Raw genomic sequence first — 18,875 nt, forward strand, 5'->3', positions numbered from 1 at the left:
GTTTTTTTTGAGATTTTTTTTATCATTGATTTTCTGAATTTTAAATTATATGCCCAGGTACAGGTGGTTTTTGTTTGTTTTTGCTTTATTTTGTTTTGGCATTTATCCTGCTTGGTATTCTCTGAGTTTGTGGATCTGTAGTTTGATGTCTGATGTAAATTTGGGGACATTCTCCATCATTATTCTCTCAAATAGTGCCTTTGTTCCCACCTTTCTTCTATAGTTGGTATTTTCATTACACATATGTTAAACTTTCTGCAATTATCCCATAGTTCTTGGATATTCTGTTCTTCTTAAAAAAATTTTTATTGTTGTAGTTGATGTACAATGTTATACTAGTTTCAAGTGTACATCATAGTGATTTGACAATTCTATACATTATGCAATGCTTGCCATGGTAAGTGTGGTTATCATCTGTCACTGTACAGCGTTATTAAAATATTATTGACTATATTCCTGATGATATACCTTTTATTCCCCTGACTTACTTATAACTGGAAGTTTGTGCTTTTTTTAGTTGTTTTTCTCTTTGCTTTTCCATTTTGAAGGTTTTCATTGTCCTATCCTCAAACTCAGAGATTCTTTTCTCTATTATGTCCACTCTACCAACTCATTTATCAAAGGCATTCTTCATTTCTGTTAGTGTATTTTGAAGTCTACCATGTCTTCTAGATTCTTTATTAAAACTTCCATCTCTCTGCTTTCAATAGCCATGTATTCTTGCATGTTGTCTACTTTTTCCAGTAAATTCCTTTCCATTGTTTAAAAAAAAATTCCTGATCTGATAATTCCAATATTCTTGCTATTTCTGACTCTGGTTCTTAAGTTTGTTTAGTGTCATCAAATTGTGTTTTGCCTTCTAGTATGCTTTGTCATTTTTTGTTGAAAGGTAGGAATGTACTGGGTAAAAAGTAAAGGTAATGTACTGGTAAATAGGCCTTTAATAATATGGTGGAAAGGTGCTAGGTAAGTAGAAGCGTTCTACAGTCCTATGATTAGGTTTCAGTTTTTTGGTGAGCTTGCACCCCTGGACTCTGAACTTCAACAGTGCTTCTCAGTACCCCTATTCCCCTACCTTAGGTGGAACAGGATGGCTAGAAAGAGCTAGAATTGGGCTTCTCCCAGGTCTGATAAAACCCCAATAGGGGTCAGGTTCTGGTAAAATAGTTTCACCTGAGGGGAGGCCTTATTAAGAAAGACTGGATGCTCTGGCATATTTTCAAATCGTTCCTTTTCCCCTACCCCTACTGGAAGCACAAGGAGGTTTTTGTCCAACATAAGCCATAAGGACCTGGTGGAACAACTGGATGTAAGCCTCACAAAAGTTTGGGGGGCCCTCTATGACTGAGTCCTACCGGAGTTTTTAACTCTCAGGCTTGTCCACATTGAGCCTTTGGCAATTCCTCGATAGCATTTCAGGTTTTCCTACCTTGGTACTGGTTCCCATAGAGGTTTCTGCTCTAGTAAATTGTTATTTTCTGCATTCACCTGTCTCTCCTATTGTGGAGGCATTGGTTTGTGCTATGAATTCACTTCTCTGATGAATCTAAGAAGAGTTGTTGATATTTCAGTTTATTCAGCTTTTATTGTTAGAATGGAGCAGTGACTCTGAGCTCTGTCCATGCCAAATGGGAGTATGGAAGTCTAGAAATCTATTTTTCAAGTTGAGTCTGATATCTGGGTTTGGAACTCACTGGCTTTTAAACTTTAAAAAGGCAATATGATCTTGTTTCAGAGAAAAATCTATGAATTTACAAATCTTTTAAAAATACATAAAATTGGTAAAAGTGGAGGCTGTTCTGTTTGGAGTGTGTGTTGGTGAGGTAGGGTCCCCTTGTTTTGTCCTCTCAGACCCTCATCTGATGGCAGCACCAAACTGCCTTGTAGAGTCCTTCAATTACCATTCATAGGGCTCTCTCTAGCATGGAATAAGCCAATGATCTCTGAAAGCTCTAGGAGAGGGCTGCATGTGTGCCGGAGTGTCCTACCAGAGCAAGGAGGGACAGCATCCAAAGGGAGAATGACTTCAGGTATCTGGCCTGTAATTGCCACTGGAAAGTGAAGCGGGCAGGAAGGTGATGCAGTTGGAATGGAAGTTAGAAATCTACCTGCTGCGCAAAGACCTTTTTACAATTTGCCCCCTTTAAACGGTCCTGCTGCTGCTGGGTATTATTTAGTTAACCCAGCCTAAGGGGATGTTTTAAAGGTGGAGGATTGCCCTGGTGATGAACAAATATGAGAAATAAACTTCCAGTGGGGCTGGGTTGCCTGCTGACTGTGATTTCCTGATGACCTATAACAATGGTTATTCACTAACAGCTGGCGCATGTCTCCCTCGGACAAAGCCACTGGGAAGCGCAGGCGCTCAGATTGGTGAACCAGAACCGTTTCCCTGGTAACCGTTAACTAGCACGTGTTTTATTGTTTCCAACTGCTTTTCCTGGGGTATTTGCAGGTGGTGGGAGATGCTTTCTTAAAGAGGGGTCATAACCTCATGAACTTTCAGATGTTGCAACAAATTGGGGAACAAAACATTTTTTTTCTCTTTCAAATATATTAAGTAAATCTTATTACATAGCATTTTCAAGACAGATGCAGCCCAACAGTTTTTCTATTTTGCCATTATTTCCAGATGTTACCAATTTTAAAGTCAGAGTTCCCTTTTATTATCAGGTCCTATAGGAAGTCAATACTAGTGTTGTGTATGGCAGCAGTATATCATTTTGGCCTTTGGGGTGTGTTGTGGTTATACACTTTGCTATAAAGTGGGAAATCCAACCATAAAATCTGAGTGTATTTTTAGCTGGACTTCAAATGGTTTGTATGCTTTGCCTATTCATTAATTTAGCTCAATGTTTTTGCCCTTACTGGAAGTTTTCTTTCTTGTTTTTAATGCACCAGAAAACTTGTAGTGTTGCTATAAAATACAAGACCAAATAAGGTAAGACTTGGTCATGTTAGAATTTCCTTCTATATTTATTTGACATATTTTTGAAAGGATCAGTTAATTTCCTGATGGATAGCTCCCTCTTCTGTCTGGTTTCTAGAATTCACGTCTCCTGAAACCACAGATGGAAGATGCACCATGTACCGCAGAATTCTGTAGCTTTGCTGAAGGTAAATATAGTTACTCTATCGAAAAGCAAATTCATAATGGGAATATGAAAGGTGTTTCCATCGTAATTATTTGGTTTAAAATAGAGTCATAAATCCTGTAAATGCTGAATGAAAACACACTTTTAAGTTAGTATTGAACAGATATCCCTGAAAAAAATGCAGCCCTCATCGATCATTTGTGTTAACTCTATTTGAAATACCTGGACTTTGGTCAAATAAGCATTTGTAGCTTGATTTGCAAAGAATCCAAACAATACTGCAACTCAAATCTCTTCTTGAGCCTAATTTGCAAAGCCTTTTCTTGGAAATGTTCTTCATGTGTTTTCAAACATGCACCTATTTATAAATTACATGCGTGGCATTCAAATGCTCTCCTCCAGGACCTTAGAATGTCTAAAAGGCTTTTTTAAAAAAAGTATTTAAAAATATCTTTGTGTCCTTGGGTCCAGTTTAGTCACAACAAGCAAGAGTTAGGGTTATGCTCTGAAAATGAACACAAAAAGATCTACAACCTAAACTCATAACCATAGAACTAAAAGAGCTAGTAAATTATTTACGATGATGAGGGCAATTAAGTACAGTATTTGTTTCACAGTGATAAAGTTTGACTGTGGAGGAAAATATTGATTCATTTCAGATTTACCCCTCTCATTCCCTCCAGTAGCAGGGTTTGGGGGCTTATATGACCCTAATCACATAAATATATATGCAATGAGCACTGTTCATAATTCTCTGCTTTGCTTTTGTTGGGGCAGGCACACCTGAATGAGAGACCTCATTTCCCCTCACACACTCCTGTTGGTATTGTGTCATTGTCATCTTAGTTTTATTCAAGAGGTATAAATAGTGATTTGAGCATAGTGGAGTAAGAATCAGCAAACTACTATTGATATTGAAGACTGAAGCATACATTTAAACATTTTAAATTACATCCTCATCTCCCAGGTAATGCTCTAAGTCACGAAGCACTACATGGTAAATCTCATGTGTAATTAGGGATTGTCGGAAATTCATACACCCAATTCAACCTCCCCTTCCCCAGCAAGGAGCCCAGAGAGGGTAGCTGCTTGCTGAGGGTCCTGCAATGAGGTGGTGACATAAATGGTTTTTCTGGTTCACATCTGAGCACTTTTTTGGCCAAACTACACCCTCTGCAGTGGTCAGGGAGTTCTTTACTATTTGGCTGTGGTTCCATAAATAGGACTTCTGTGATTTCTTCCCTCCTCCCAGTACACCTACTCTCCCCCTACCATTTCCAAGATTTGCATCCCAATGGATTGCTAGCTGAGTGACTTTGGATTAGTTAACTAACCTCTCTGTGCTTCAGTTTTCCCTTCTATGGAATGAGGCTAATAATAGTGCATTGCTCATAGAATTAATACCAGTGATAGGCATGGCACTGTGACAGTATATAGTAAGCCCTTAAATATTAGCTATTTTTATTACTATATTTTTTCTGCCATTCTTTATCCAATGTGTACTGTGGTCTTCGTTTACTCTGTAGCATGCAGTAATCACTTTCGAAAACAACTGAAGATTGCACCCCCATGTTCATAGCAACATTATTTACAATAGTAAAGGTGGAAGCAACCCGAGTGTCCCTGCAAGGATGAATAGATCCATTGTAATATATACATATACTGGAATACTATTCACCCTTAAAAAAGAAGTTTTGACATGTGCTACAACATGGATGAAACCTGAGGATACTATGTTAAGTGAAATAAGCTAGTCACAAAAAGGCAGATACTGTATGATTCCACTTACATTAAGTAGCGAGAGTAGTCAAATTCAGAGATAGAATGGTGATTGGCAGAGGCTGGGGAAGAGGGCATAATGGGGAGTTGTTTGAGTACAAGAGTTTCAGTTCTGCAAGATGAAAAGAGTTCTGGAGATTTATCACAACAATGGGAATGTACTTAACACTACTGAACTGTGTATTTAAAAATGGTTCAAAAGGTGAATTTTAGGTTTGTGTATTTTACCATCATTTAAAACTTCTAAAAATAAAAACAAGTGTGCAATTAGAGCATATTAGTCAACCTGGACATTCTGACTTCTCAGTCCCAGCGTTCCTGGTCAGTGCAGTGGGTCAGAACGGAGAATATTTTGGGAGTTAAGTGTGTGATAACAGGTCATATCTGTTTTAGTTCTGTTTCTTTCCTCTAGGATTGCTGACTTCTTGCAAGGATGGACTTAATTTCTAGGGCCTTCTATTTCATGGACCAGATGAAATTACAGAAGCACACTTTCTTCCACAGACATATGAAGAAACTCCAGAGACTTTTCAAAAAATACAGACACATGAAGAGCAAATTTGATTGATCAAGTTTACCATTAACAAAAAAACATCTTCAGGGGGTGGTATAGGCTTAAATTACCTTACTGAACAAAGCAAGCAAAGAGGTAGAGAGAGAAAAAAAGAAGAAAATTTCATCTGGGGCTAGGATTTCTTTTCAAAATTCCAGTTTAATTATCATTATTGTCTACAAAGATGATTAAAAGCATCATATAGTTCCAGGATAAGAAGCAAGTGCAATCAGAAATGAGTTTATGCTAAATTAGCATTTGGTAATTTCTTGTCATAATCTGATATAAAAGTTGTATCCCTTTTATTTCAATTCATGAATTCCTTGTATTCAATTTTAATACCCTTTTAGTTCCAGTTCAGTAACATATACTGCATATCTATTATACAGTGTCTCAGATAGACTTCTGGGTTGGAGTTTTTTGTTTTTTGTTTTTTTTAAAAGCTAAAACTTAAAAAAAAATGTTTGAAGTAACTGAATACACTGGAAATAATAATAGCCATCCTTCCAAATAACATTCCCATCGTGATCATGGGACTTACATAAACTAAATATTTGTAGAGGAAAATTCTTCAACTATATTATAGCAAGACGGTCTTCTTTCAGACATGCTAGTAAGGAACAGTCACCACACAAATGGATGAGTCTGCTCAAGCCAGCTCAAAAAAGGGACAAGATAGGTACTTTTACAGCTCATCAAAAAGAGTAACGAAAATAGTGTAACAGGATATCACCAACATGTGCCCAACTATGTCACTTTTGAAATGCCACATTTTAATTCTACTTTGTTTTTATGGAATAACAATGGGAAGTTTTAATTTAAATGTTATAAGTTGAACACTGGCATGAAATTATTAGCTTGTTCAGGCACACTATCACAATCCTAATTTCAGCAGCATCTTAATAAAAAGCCTAGGTTTATGAATCTACTAACTGGCCCTTTATTGGAATCCAAAGAGGTCAGTAACAATCTGGAAATCACAAAATACACAGGAAGAAGAAAAACATAAGACTTACCAAGAAAAACATCTGTAACAGCGTTAAGACAAAAGGCCAGTTTGATGACATGATTCATTCTTTCAGCATCCACTACTTATTCGGACCATCTGAAGGCTCTAGACATAGGAGGGGGAAAAAGGTGGTGGTTTTAATATTAAGAGCTGTGAAAGGTGAGAAATGGACCTTGACAAACACATCTAAACACATCACTGTATTTCATAATAGAAACATTTTCCTTTTCATTCTCAATATTTCTAGTTGAATAAGTACCCACCACTGCAAGGATTTGTAATAGAAACATTTTGAGAGAGAGAGAGAGAGAGAGAGAGAGAGAGACATCATTAAGTGCATTTTGAAAGGTTCACATTTAGCTTTTAACCAAAAGCGAACCTTTGGTGGCTTTCCAATCCTTTTCAAGTCAAGAAGCCTTAGAAACTGAAGTGAAAGAGATCAGATCTCAGCCTACCTCTTTCAGCCCTTGAGAATCCCTTTTCCAGGTAGTTTCCCAAATAGTGACGCTTTATCGGAACCCTCAGTTCTTCTCCTTGGAAGTTATTAAATCAGCAGAAAGACGGACAATCATGGCACATGAAATCTAAGTTTTGTATAGGAAACGGACAGGCAGTCTACACTTTGTTATTCACTTGATAGACAGAGCCATTTTGACAGCCCTAACCTTGGAAACCACAGGTCCTGCTGAGCTCAGCAGGAGTCAAGCGCTGAGTACCATCTGTCAAAGCTTTATTTTCCCCTCCTTATCCACGCCTTTACTCTAAGATGCTGAAAAGAGCGCTGAATGAAAAGTCTGCTACCTACAGTTAAACTTGTGTGCGTCCTAACGCTAATGTTGGGGTAAGAAATTCACCCTGCAGCCTACCAAATTTGGGTGAACTGTATTAGGTATGCTATGTCCTTCCTTAATAGTTCTCTTCCGAAGAAAGTGGGGGGGGGGGGGGATGTGAGAAACTGTAACTGCACTCCCAACAGCTAATACTACAAAATTAGGAAATTGTACCTATTTATGTTTTTTGCCAACTCTGTGGCTAAAATCATGGATGGCTTGGAAAGCTCTCAATTCTAAGGATTCGTGGGGTTTTTTTCTTAATGTAGTTTAAACCTGTACAAAAACAAATCTGCTGCTCCCCCCAAATAGAGGTTTTAATGGGCTAACCTCTTGCTTCATAAATCTCAGAGTGCATAAATAAAATCCACCCCCTCCATATCATAATCAATTCTAAGAAGTTAACAAGCCTAATCATAATAAAATCAATTAAGTCATGCTACACTTGTATAGAAGATGATGTATCAATTGATAATAAAGGAGTTAGAAACGGCATTGCTTTTGATTAGGTGCTACCAAAATGCTACATAATTTTTGAGGTACAAATTTATTTTGCATTAAAAACTTTGTATATTTAATGAATAATTTTAGGTGTCTATTTGAAATCTTTAAATGTAGAACACCATTTCTAGCATAAACAGTTCAGAAATTTTCATAAACACAGAATCATAAAATAGAAGTTTTGAGTTTAAAAGTTGAAGTGAGGTCTTTTCTTTTTTTGCAGAATTATTCCAAATTTAAATTTTCAGTTAAATTTTGTGCTTCATTCTGACTTGTTTTACCTAATCACTCTTCCAATTTTCCTAAATCCTAAAAAAAATTTAAGATAGTATGTCTACTATATGCACTAGATTTACTATTTTACAGTAAGTATATTCATTGTCTAATAGATAATTACATTGTCAAGAAGACATTGTAAAGATAAGCATTTAGTTGATTACAATTACACAAATATGTACTTTTTGCATTTTATATTTTACTCAATGTGCCATATGTATGTTGTACAGAGATTTGAGAGCTCTTACATATATATGCTTAAAATGCTTTATGTAAGATATTTTTTTATGTAAGATATTTTTAATAAACTACAAACCCAAAAGGTGATTTTCTTAAAGTGACCAAGAATACTTTGCAATGTCGAAACTAGATAACAAATAATTTCTAATTATTACCAGATTGAATTTTTGTGTGTCAGTTTTGCGAGACACTTCAGCCGTATATGCTTTTGTGAATCCATGTGCAAATGCATTTGGACAAAGTCTGAATTGAGTGGGGACTTGGCCCCTTCCCTGAGCTTCCCTCACCTGCCCTTCCTCCTTGGAGGGGCTGATGTCCTTTGAAGGCTGAGAAGGAAGCTGACTTTGCAGGCAGACAGGGTCCCTGCTCCGTACATACCTCTTCCACCAGGGCATTAATGCCTGAAATCCTTTCTCCTGGGGGGCAGGAAACAACTTTTACCACACCAAGAGAAAATTCAAAGGCAAATGCCCCCAGGGAGAGAGAGCACGTGGATTTAAATTAATCTTGATGACAGTTATTCTGAGAGCAAAAAGAAGCGGAGGAGAGCAGGAGGGGAGGCCCTCCAGATGGAGAAGGGGTGAAGGCAGGAGAGGCAAATTGGGGCTTCCTCAGGGTTTCACCTAAGGAAGACTAGTTCAAGGGTCCATAGAGTCACCTTTGCTTGGCATTATGCATGTGTAGGTTTCTCAAGTCTCACTGTTTTTTTTTTTTTTTTTTTTAAGATTTTATTCATTTATTCATGAGAGACACACAGAGAGAGAGAGGTAGGCTCCATGCAGGGAGCCCGATGTGGGACTCAATCCTGAGACTACAGGATCACGCCCTTGGCCGAAGGCAGGTGTTAAACCACTGAGCCACCCAGGGATCCCAACGAGTCTCGCTGTTAATGTCAATTGTCATAGTATCAGAATCTGAGCGTTCAAAGGATGCTCAGGATCGTTGAGTGAAATTCTACATTTATAGAGATGAGGAAGTTGAGATACAGACAAGCCTACTCTATAGTTTATCCAAACCTTGGTTTAAAAGCTATTTCAATGTGATTTAACTGTGTTTAGATCCTTCCAGAGAATTTAATTTAATAATTTGCTTTCCAGACTGTCAGTGACCATTACATCCCGTGTTTTATATTTTATGTATATATTCGTACTGCAGTTGTTTCTAAAAAGGGTGGAGGCAAGTCCTTATGTTTACACTGTAATTTCGAGTTTATGAAGTACTTTTTTTGCATGGACTCTTACTTTCTTAGTTGATGTAGTATAACAGCTTCTCTCTCTCTCTTTTTTTTTTTTTTTGGTGGGAGAGTGGAATCTAAATGTCATGTTTATTATTTCTGTAGTCATTTCAAGTCTACTGGGTTTATTTGAGCATGTGCTAGTTGCACTGTTCTACAGCAATCCTGGGGAGTCAGAATAATATTCATTCAACAAAGATTTATCAAAGACTTGCCATGTGCTAAGAATTGGGAATACTAAAAGCATTCGGAGACACTACATTATAGCAGATAGTGTGGCAATGACAGGGCATACAGAAACATTAACTACAGACTCACGCAAATATTATAAAATTACCACTCCACTAAGTAGCATGAGGGAAAGAGACCTGAAGGGGTGAGTGGGTCCATAGGGTGAGCTTTTCCTATCAGACAGGTCTGCAGGGCTCCCTGAGGAAGTGGTGAAGGAGCTGAGGCCTCCTGGGAAGGGCAGAAGGAGAGAGAGAGATCCCCAGGCAAAGGGTGTGCCAGCCAGTGTGTGAGGACCTGCAAGAAAGCTGGTGTGAGGGCAGCTTGGACTGTGAAATGGAGAGTGACAAGGAGGCCAGACCCCACAGAGTTGAGTGGACTGTGCTAGGGATGATGTGGCTTTGTCCTAGGGGCAAATGGTTTGAAGGACAAGTGTGATAACCTGACTAGATTGGGTTTTGACATGACCATTTTGGCAGCAATGTGGGAAAAGTCTGGGGGAGAGTGGGGCCTTGGCTGGGAGGGGCTGACTTGCTTGTGGGGCGAGCAGTACCAACTACGTGTTCCCACTGCGCGGATGGGGCAGCTGAGGCCTGAGAAGTGACACAACCAAGCTCAGAACCCATGTCTCCTAATTTTTAGGACCGATATTGCTGGCACCTTTCGCTATCCCACCTTAAAGTGTAACACAGATTTCTGTTGTTTAGTGTTTGCGCTCTGAAAATGATATTGTTCAGGAGTGTTTGAGGATGCCACCTCAATGCATACCCTTGTATGAGACAGTCTAGTATGGTGATGGTATGTAAGGGTCCCCACAGTTGGGGAGCTGCTTCTGTCTCCATCTTGACAGGAAAACAAAGTTCCCACCCAGTATTTTCTCTCTGTGGTCTTTTTATAGAACCACATAGGTTAACAAGACAGTATTTTAATTCTCATAAGAAAACTGCAAGATATATATATTGTGTGCACGGTGGAGTTTCAAAGAGGCTGAGCACTGTGTTCTGGTTTCCTCATCTATAAAGTGGGGATGAGAATATTACTGTTCTCAGAGGACTTAACGAACTATGCTGACAAGGCTTTCAACACAGCAATGAGCACAGATGGAGTGCTCGGTCATTGTTCACTCTTGTTATCTGTGGAGTTCAGGGCCAGATTTAAGGATAATTTGTAATGACTGCATTAGGTCTCATCATTACTACATTCGTTTTTCTCTTTATAATACTTGTTTTATTTTAAAGAAATAATAAAAGTAATTGAATAACTACTGAAAGTTTAGAAAAGAGTCACCTATATCTTGTTTATCCTGATAAAACAGGATAGGTTTCACAAATGTTTTCCATGGTTTTCTAGACGTGTGCCTGTCTTGACATGGCTGGAATTATAATGTACCAGTTTTATTTTATTTTTTATTTTTTTTGTATTTTTTTTGTACCAGTTTTATAACCTGCTTTTCCTCTTGATATTGTAACAGAATTTTTCATGTTGCTGCCAAGTCTTGGTGAATATCATGTAAAATGAGCAAACGTTCCATATTTTAATTAGCCATATCCTGAAAAGAGAGTATTTTGGTGGCTTTCAGTTTTTTCCTATTATAAATAATGCTGTAATGATCATTTTAGTACATGGAACATTTTCTTCATTGGGATTATTTTCTTAGGATACGTTTTCAGAAATTAAATTGTAAATTAAATTAGAACTTGATATTTTTATAGTATTTGCTACTTATTACTAACTCATGGTCCTACTCTATTCTAATTTTAATATAATAACTTTATTTTATAAATGTTTTTCATTTTATTTGGCTTTCAACCTATTTTCTAAAGAAGTGATTTGTTCAAAGTCATGAGGCTGAATAATGATAGAAATCGTACTTGAAGTCTTCTTTCCATTATACCAATGATTCAAATAGGAAAAAAAAAAAATTCATGGTCCAGATGTGAAAGAGCCATTCCTTAGGACTAGCTGAAGCAGCCAAAAGGGCAAAAATCTAAGATCTGGGAATACTGAGTTCTGCTACCACCAGTCATCTACTGTTTGACTTCAGTCTTCTCAACTGTAACATAGACTCATTGATTCTTGCCTGTATATCCTGGGAAGTTTGAGGCTTGCATCATGCTCTGGAGTACTCTTGGAGAAGTGTAAATCACTGCATTGGTATAGGGCAGATCTTGCTCTCTGAATCCCGAGCACTGACTTGCTCTAAGAAGCTGTAGTATAGTGCTTCTCAGACTTGGATCTGTGGAAGAATCATTTGGGGTTCTGGTTAAATGCAGTTTCAAAAGGTCTGGTGTAGGGCAAAATTTAATTTTTTTTTTTTTTTGAGAAAGCTCCACCCTCAGTGTGGAGCTCAAAGAGAGACTTGAACTCAGACCCCGAAATCAAGACCTGAATTAGTATCCAGAGTCCGATAATTAACTGACTGAGCTACCCAGGAGCTCCTGAGGCTTTACATTTCTTACAAGCTCCCAGACAATGTCTCATGCTGCTTCTGCTAGTCCATGTACCATACTTTAAGAAGCTGGCCAAAATAGCCACTCCGAGTGGTTGTTCACTGACACAGGTGACTATGCCCACTGTGCAGAGCACTCTGTCCACAGAGCAATTTTAATAAGTGGAAAAGAGTAAGAGTTAATAGTAGTTGGCCAGATGCTCCCAGAGTGGGGTCTAACATGCTGGAGTGTGCAGTATGTGAATATTCCTGACCTGTTTGTGGAGGAAGTGTTCTCTGATCTGTTTCCTCTTGAATGCTGGAGATCCCCTGAACCTAGGAATGTCCCTTTTCCTGAGATGTGGTAGGAAGTGGAAAGCAGTAACCTGGAATAATATGGAAAGGTCCTAGCCTTTTATTATTATTTCTCTTATCTGAACACAAACCCAAGAATGAATTTTTCCATCCTCGTTTTATATTGTTGGCAATCCCACCAAAGTCCCCTTAAAAGCTGACCGAGAAAATTTGCCAGCAGCAACTTAGGAGCCATATGCATTGTTCCAACTCGTTCCAAACATCTGCTGCATGAAAAGAAGCAAGATCTTGCAATGGCTGAGGGCAAGAGGGCATCTCGGAAGTGGGATGTCCCAACGCTGCTCTGAGGACGCCCTTTCTCTGCAAGCAGGCTGCCCTGGGAGGCTCCAGCACCTGTTCTTACACATTCCTGCTGGCTTCTGTTGTTTGCAATTGCTGTCAAAAGCCTCCCAGGAGAGGGCCAGACGAGCCTTGTCAGGGAATAAGAAAAGCCGAGAGTGTGGCAGTTGGCCTTACAAATGCGAGGATGTTCACAGTCCCAGTAGGGACTCTCATTTCCCTTTTCACATCACCACACGCCTCTTGTCAAAAGGAAATCCTTTGAGTTTAGGTACTGTGGCAGGGAACGTTTCTTTGAAACTCAGGTGATATTGATAGCCGAGTTCTAGTTTTCTAAATGTGAGACGCCAAGGGCAGGACCTGGAGGTACCCAGTCCCTGGCCTGGTGGACTTGCTACCCAGAGAGTCGGCTGGTAGTTTTCAAGAAGGAAGAAGAGATTCCAAAGTCGGAGCACAGGGAAAGTAGTCCACCTGTAAATCTGACTTGAGTCCTGAAAGATTCACATCACTTTGGAGGAAACATTAAGGGGGAGGATATGATAAGCGTCCTTTTATTTTGAAGTTTTGCCCTGAAGACCTCCTTGGGAGGCCTGCACAGTTACTTCAATCTGATAGTTCAGTTGGCTCTGTCCTTGAACATCACTGTAAGTCTGCATCTTAGGATGTGTGAACAGTTTTTGATATAATGGGGACATGACTTTGACCATTTTTTGTATTTATCTTATTGTAAGTGGTAGGGAAGTAGGATTCTTTTGTCTCAAATGAAAGGTTTTTCTTCTTGTTCATTGATCTTTAGAGTCTCAGTTTAAAATTTAAAGCACAGAAAATACAGAGGACATCTTCTAAAGGGATTCTTAGGCAGCAGGTTTTATACAATTAAAAGTTAACTCAGTAAAAGATACATTTTGGAATTAAAAGAGAGTGTTTACAGCTTAAAAATGATGCCTTTCCTTTGTATGAAGGTCCCTCATCCTACTGGCTCTAGGACAAAATGAAGTTACAATCTGTATTTCAGAATACAATTTCTTTATCAAAAAACATAATCACTATCAGGCTCCTAAATTTTCTTTGCTCAAAATATTAATATGATTGTCTCAATTCAGTTTCATTGTGATAAAAGTGGTTTGAGCTATGAAGGCTGTTGGAGTCTTTACAAATCTAAATAGCAGGAAACAGTAATGTGAGCTTATTTACTTTGCTTAATAGAATACAATTTACATGTAGGAACTACAATCAGAGTAGATTTAAGCAAGAAGCAAAAACTCTCTTTGAATTGAAATGTTCTTCTCTTTTGCCCAAATATAATCATTGGATTTTGATTAAACTGATGTTAATTCCTTTGGTCCACTTGAGGTTTTATATACATTTTAAAATAGAAAAGTCTCTTCTATAGGTAATGATTTTGTTAGGAAACTATGAAATGAGGCCTTTTACATTCAAATCAGGTCATCTGGCTACTAAAAAAATTACTGTTGTTCTCCTTTGGGGATTTAAAATTATTATTAGAATGGTGATATTCTAATGTAAATTATAAATATGTGATTTTACAATGGTTATCAATAGCTAAAGAATGTAATACAAATTTAAAAAATGTTCTTGAAACTAGTTTCATTCATGAATAAGGAAATCTGATTTTCAAAATGGCTGGTTTTAGCTGTTGTAGAATCTTGCAGAAGTCAATGTAAAAGATTCATAGAATGCAAAAGAAAATCTGGTTGCCTTCCTCACAGGAAACAGTTGAAATACTTAAGATTAAAACTGTCAGCCTAGAGGCATATGTATTTTCACTCTTCCACAGATACAGGAATCGCTTCTGCCAGAGGAGATTCTAGCAAGTGTTTTTTGCAAGGCCTCTTCCAGGGGACATTGCCCTGTGTCCGCTCCCCCTCACCAACCTTTGGGGGTGGGGGGCTGGGAATCAGGGCTAAAAGCTTCGTTCCTACCTTGACAACAAGTGGAGAAACTCTTCAAACTTAGGGTAATCTGATGCCTTCTCGAAGGAGATGTGGAATACTTCCAACTCTTGCCCATTCTCATAAAGAGGGCATAAACTGCAAGTCTTGTCTTTCAACCTCTCAAAGTTCAAATTGGCAAAGAAGAAGTCAAACTCTCCCTCTTCGCAGATGACATGATACGGTACATAGAAAACCCAAAAGACTCCCCCCACAAGATGTCTAGAATTCATACAGCAATTCGGCAGTGTGGCAGGATACAAAATCAATGCCCAGAAATCAGTGGCATTTCTATACACTAACGAGACTGAAGAAAGAGAAATTAAGGAGTCAATCCCATTTACAATTGCACCCAAAAGCATAAGATACCTAGGAATAAACCTAACCAAAGAGGTAAAGGATCTATACCCTAAAAACTACAGAACACTTCTGAAAGAAATTGAGGAAGACACAAAGAGATGGAAAAATATTCCATGCTCATGGATTGGAAGAATTAATATTGTGAAAATGTCAATGCTACCCAGGGCAATGTACACATTCAATGCAATCCCTATCAAAATACCATGGACTTTCTTCAGAGAGTTGGAACAAATCATCTTAAGATTTGTGTGGAATCAGAGAAGACCCCGAATAGCCAGGGGAATATTAAAAAAGAAAACCATAGCTGGGGGCATCACAATGCCAGATTTCAGGTTGTACTACAAAGCTGTGGTCATCAAGACCGTGTGGTACTGGCGCAAAAACAGACACATAGATCAATGGAACAGAATAGAGAATCCAGAAATGGGCCCTCAACTCTATGGTCAACTAATATTCGACAAAACAGGAAAGACTATCCACTGGAAAAAAGACAGTCTCTTCAATAAGTGGTGCTGGGAAAACTGGACATCCACATGCAGAAGAATGAAACTAGACCATTCTCTTACACCAGACACAAAGATACACTCAAAATGGATGAAAGATCTAAATGTGAAACAAGATTCCATCAAGATCCTAGAGGAGAACACAGGCAACACCCTTTTTGAACTTGGCCATAGGAACTTCTTGCAAGATACATCTATGAAGGCAAGGGAAACAAAAGCAAAAATGAATATTTGGGACTTCCTCAAGATAAGAAGCTTCTGCACAGCCAAAGGATACAGTCAACAAAACTAAAAGACAACCTACAGAATGGGAGCAGATATTTGCAAATGACATATCAGATAAAGGGCTAGTTTCCAAGATCTATAAAGAACTTATTAAACTCAACAGCAAAGAAACAAACAATCCAATCATGAAATGGGCAAAAGACATGAAGAGAAATCTCAGAGAGGAAGACATAGTCATGATCAACATGCACATGAGAAAATGCTCTGCATCACTTGCCATCAGGGAAATACAAATCAAAACCACAATGAGATACCACCTCACACCAGTGAGAATGGGGCAAATTAACAAGGCAGGAAACCACAAATGTTGGAGAGGATGTGGAGAAAAGGGAACCCTCTTGCACTGTTGGTGGGAATGTGAACTGGTGCAGCCACTCTGGAAAACTGTGTGGAGGTTCCTCCAAGAGTTAAAAATATACCTGCCCTACGACCCAGCAATTGCACTGCTGGGGATTTACCCCAAAGATACAGATGCAGTGAAATGGCAGGACACTTGCACCCCGATGTTTATAGCAGCAACATCCACGATAGCCAAACTGTGGAAGGAGCCTTGGTGTCCATCGAAAGATGAGTGGATAAAGAAGATGTGGTCTCTGGATACAACGGAATATTACTCAGCCATTAGGAACGATGAATACCCACCATTTGCTTCGATGTGGATGGAACTGGAGGGTATAATGCTGGGTGAAGTAAGTCAATTGGAGAAGGACAAACATTATATGGTCTCATTCATTCAGGGAATATAAAAAATAGTGAAAGGGATTAAAGGGGAAAGGAGAGAAAATCAGTGGGAAAAATCAGAGAGGGAGACAGGACATGAGAGACTCCTAACTCTGGGAAACGAACAAGGGGTAGTGGAAGGTGAGGTGGGCAGGGGGTGGGGGTGACTGGGTGACAGGCACTGAGGGGGGCGCTGGGTGGGATGAGCACTGAGTGTTATGCTATATGTTGGCAAATTGAACTCCCCCCCCCCCCCAAAAAAAAAAAAAAAAAGTCAGCAGTGGGATTCTGACTCCAGAAAGAGACTTAGCATTTGGGGGAAGGAGCATCTGCATCCATTATCCTTTCAGAGGTGGGAGCAGCAGAAAGACTGCTACATGGAAGCCTGACTGATTTCGGTGGGGGGACAGGTGCCTTCAGGGGTGAAAGCTCCAGTAAGGAGACATCCTGTTACACAGGCAGCCAGACAATCTTCACATTGTTAGATTGCTTTGGAGGAGCTCTGAAAAGAAATCTTTCATTGTAGGAAAAAATGCCTATGCTCTAGTGTGAACAATTTAAACCAAATTTAGTTTTTTGTTGAAAGTAAAAGTAACTTTGGCATTGTACTTTCAAAACTGGTGTATTTTTGAAACACCTTGATCACACACAGATTCATTTGTAAGCTTATGTAGTAAGTGCCTTATAGAAACCTTTGAATATGTTCTGTCAGAGTAAAAATCCCGTGTCATGGCATTTATTCAGCCTAGAAAATAGATTTCTCCCCCACAGTATCCTTCCTGGCAATGTGTATATTGTCATTTATTTGAATATGCTTTATGGGGTTAAGCACTTCTGGTATATTTTTTATGCCAGACAGCCTAAGGAAGCCAACAGAGGCATGGCATGATTAAGCTTACAGGTCACGAGATAAATTTACATGGAGAGCCAAGTTTCCAGCTTTAAGCAAATGACTTATCTGTAATGTGATGCAAGTACAACGACTGACCTTTCAAATGTTAGCTGGGCTTCAAATGTCCGGAACAATCAATATGTACATTATTGTTTATATTTTATGTTCCTGATCCCATTAATGTATGCCTATGGAGTGCCGGGACACCATTAGTTTCTGATACTTCTGAAGCTACTGGGTGGCATTTATCAAACAGAAAGGCAGCACTTATTGACTTGTGACAGTTTTTGAGTTTCTCGAGCTCAATGTTTCATGAGCTGCTTATCTAGTTTTGGTAAGCAAGGCTTTTATTGCTCTGAAGCCTCCTCAATTAAATAGTAATGAACCAATTTGTTTAAAGCGAATCTTTAACTTGCAGACTCATTAATTTCTCCATTGTGAGTGTCAGAAGATGTGCTCTTGAGCAGGGGAGAACAGAGAAGCATGGTGCGATGATTGCTGGGGGTGGGAGCTGGGAGGCTGGAACTACCTCTAACTGGCTGTGTGACCCTGGACAGGTCTCTTAATGTTCCTGAGCCTCCGGTTCCCTAACTGGGAAGGATCTAAGGGGGTCCAGATAATCACTAAGGTCCCTTCCAACATGGACATTTAATGGGTAATGGAATATCAATATGCAAATACATGAGTAGCAGACTTACCAGTAAGTGCAAAACTGAGATGTGGGGAAATCCTTCAACCACCCCACCTCCCCTCTGAATAAGGAAATAAGAAAAAGCTGCATTCCTTCTTATTTGCCCAGAATATAATAGACTCATTGTGAGTGTCTGGGAGAGAGGTATTTGTGAAGTAAATATACCTATAACAAAATACATATAAATGCAAATATACTTGAATGTAAATAAATACATAAGAATATATATTTAAATATAAATCTATAGAATCTATATTTAAATATAAATCTACATAAGAACAAATATAAATATATAAACACCTCACATATATGCAATTATATGTATATGATTATACATAAGCCTGTAATTATATATACATAAATATATATAATTTATGTATATAATTTTTTTTTTACTTCACTTTCTCCCATTCTACGTATCTTCACCCTACCCCCAAAATGCTCAAAGTGTAAAGTGCCACCTGTTATTGAGACAGAATAGGAACTCTTATTCATTGAGGAGACCTTCTGTATTAACACCCTCTTTCTAGAGGTTTACTACTGGAGAGTCTAATGACTTAGAATTAACCATCCATGGTCCAATTAAAAAAAATCATGAATTGATGAATTGGTTTCTAAATTCTCTGTGTTATCAACAAGTTGCTG

The 18,875-nt window shown here is 38.6% G+C and overlaps 2 long non-coding RNA genes across 3 annotated transcripts in view; one reads left to right on the forward strand and one right to left on the reverse strand.

Annotated features, from left to right (window-relative positions):
- LOC140600267 (uncharacterized) overlaps positions 1-18,875 on the forward strand; it is an 87,742-nt gene that overhangs the window by 57,634 nt on the left and 11,233 nt on the right. Inside the window, exon 2 of the long non-coding RNA XR_012003487.1 lies at positions 3,048-3,117. This is a non-coding gene — a long non-coding RNA (uncharacterized lncRNA). The remainder of the gene's footprint in view (positions 1-3,047; positions 3,118-18,875) is intronic.
- LOC140600261 (uncharacterized) overlaps positions 1-18,875 on the reverse strand; it is a 38,952-nt gene that overhangs the window by 19,299 nt on the left and 778 nt on the right. The window contains exons 2-3 of one of the 2 annotated variants that reach the window (XR_012003477.1): positions 11,826-11,981; positions 6,444-6,541 (exon numbers count right to left, since the gene is read on the reverse strand). This is a non-coding gene — a long non-coding RNA (uncharacterized lncRNA). The remainder of the gene's footprint in view (positions 1-6,443; positions 6,542-11,825; positions 11,982-18,875) is intronic. The other variant, XR_012003476.1, reaches the window with a different exon arrangement.

The sequence above is a fragment of the Canis lupus genome, chromosome 11 (assembly GCF_048164855.1).
Source record: "Canis lupus baileyi chromosome 11, mCanLup2.hap1, whole genome shotgun sequence".
In the NCBI taxonomy this organism is placed as follows: Eukaryota; Metazoa; Chordata; class Mammalia; order Carnivora; family Canidae; genus Canis; species Canis lupus.